Here is a 2,451-nt window from a genome sequence, read left to right on the forward strand (position 1 = left end):
TTTATGGTTTGCCTTAGTATTCTCTTAACAATATTTTTTAAAGAGAAATTTTTAATTTTGATGAAGTTCAATTTATCACTGTGTTCTTTTATGGGTCATGCTTTGCCTAACCCAAGGTCCCAAAGATTTCTTTTCCTATGTTTTCTTCTTGAAGGTTTATAGTTTTACATTTTGCATTTAGGTCTATGGTCCATTTTGAAGTTGACAGAGCTACTCCCACTTTGTTTTGATTGGTGTTTCCATGGTATATCTATCTCCATCCATTTACTTTTAATCCATATGTGTCTTTATATATAAAGTGGGTTTCTTAGACAACATATAGTTGGGTTGATCCACTCTGACAATCTCTGTCTTTTAATTGGTATATTTTGACCATTGCCATTTAAATCAATTATTGATATAGCTGGATTAATATCTACCACATTTATTACTATTTTCTATCTGTTGCCCTAGTTCTTTGTTTCTATTTTTGTCTTCTAGTCTTTTTCTGCCTTTTGTGGTTTTAACTGAGTATTTTGTGATTCAATTTTCTCTCCTTTCTTAGCCTATCAGTTATATTTCCTTTTTTAATGCCTGCCTTAGAGCTTTCAATATACATTTACACTAATCTAAATCCACTTTCAAATAACATTATACCACTTCATAGGTAGTGTGAGTAAGAAAATAATCTTAATTCTTCCATCCCTTGTATTATTGCTGTCATTCGTTTCATTTATACATAAGCATACATAATCTATTGTTGCTATTATTTTGAATAAACTACTACCTGTTAGATCAATTAAGAATAAGAAAAATAAGTTTTTCTTTTACTTTCTCTTACTCCTTCTTAAAAGCGCTTCATTTCTTACATAGATCCAAGTTTCTAACCTATATCATTGTCCTTCTCTCTGAAGAACTCCTTTTAAGAAACTTGCAAGGCAGATCTACTGACGAAATAAATCCCTCAATTATTGTTTCTTTGAGAAAGTCTTTATTTCATTTTCACTTTTGAGGGATAAATTTTCAGAGTAGAGAATTCTAGATTAATGATTATTTTTTTCTCTCAACACTTCAAATATGTCGCTCACTCTCTTCTTGCTTGTTTGGTTTCTGAGAAGTCTGATGTAATTCTTACCTTTGCTTCTCTATTAGTAAGGTGTTTTTCCTCTGGCTTCTTTCAAGATTACCTTTAAAGAAGATTAATTTCCTACAGTTTGAGTATGATATGTCTACATGTAAATTACTGGACATTTATCCTGCTTGATGTACCATGAGCTTCCTGGATCTGTGGTTTGGTGTCTGACACTAATTTGGGGAAATTCTCAGTCATTAGTGCTTCGAATATTTCTTGTGTTCTTTCTTTTTCTTCTGCTTCTGGTATTTCCATTTTTTATATATATATGTTACACCTTTTGCAATTGTCCCACAGTCCTTGGATATCACGTTCTGTTTTTTCCAGTCCTTGTTCTCTGTGCTTTTCCATTTTGGAAGTTTCTATTGACATGTCCTCAAGCTCAGATGATTCTTTCTCAGCCACGTCCAGTCTATTGAGTTCATCAAAGGCATTCTTCATTTCTGCTACAGATGTTTTGATCTCTAGTATTTTTTTCTTCTTAGAATTCCCATCTCCTTACACTGCCCATCTACTCCTGCATGCTGTCTAGTTATCCATTCGAGCCCTTGGCATTTTAATCATAGTTGTTTTAATTCCTCTTCTAATAATTCTATCATCCTTTCCATATCTGAGTCTGGTTCTGATGCTCGTTTGTCTCTTCAAACTATGTTTTTGCCCTTTAGTATGCCATGTAATTTTTTTTTTTTTTTTTTGATAGATAGACATGGTATGCTGAGTAAAAGGAATTGCAGTAAATGGGCCTTTAGTAACTTGGTGATGAGCTGTGGAGGGAGAAGAAGCATTCTATAGTCCAATGATTAGGGCTCAGTCTTTTAATGAGCCTATGCCTCTACGAATTTCTCAGTTTCTCTACTACCCCCTTAGGTGTAACAGGATGGCTAGTTGGGTATTTTCCTTGCCTTACGTCACCTAGGCTCTGATAAAAGCCCAGCGGGTTAGGCTCTGGCAAAAATAGTTTCTCTTGAGTCAGGCCTTATTAAGGACAGCATACTCTGGAATGTCTGAAAATGGTTACTTTCCCGCTTCTCTGCAGGAAGCATCAGGGGATTTTTCTCTGATCGTCACTGTGAGAACTTGGTACATACAGCTCCTAGAGGTAAAACTCACAAAAGTCGGGAGTTCTCCTATGACTGGGTCCCCTGGAATTTTTAACCCTCATACATTTGTTCACACTGAGTTTTCAGCAATTTGTCCATTTCAGTTCAGATTTTCCTACCTCTATACTGGTTTCCACAGAGATTTCTGCTCCTATAAGTTGTGGTTCTGTGTATTCACTTATCTGTCTCTCCAATTTTGTGGGTAGCAGTTTGCCCTGGGACCTCACTTCTCTGACAAAT

The sequence above is a fragment of the Pteropus vampyrus genome, unplaced genomic scaffold, assembly GCF_000151845.1.
Source record: "Pteropus vampyrus isolate Shadow unplaced genomic scaffold, Pvam_2.0 Scaffold35, whole genome shotgun sequence".
Taxonomy (NCBI): Eukaryota; Metazoa; Chordata; class Mammalia; order Chiroptera; family Pteropodidae; genus Pteropus; species Pteropus vampyrus.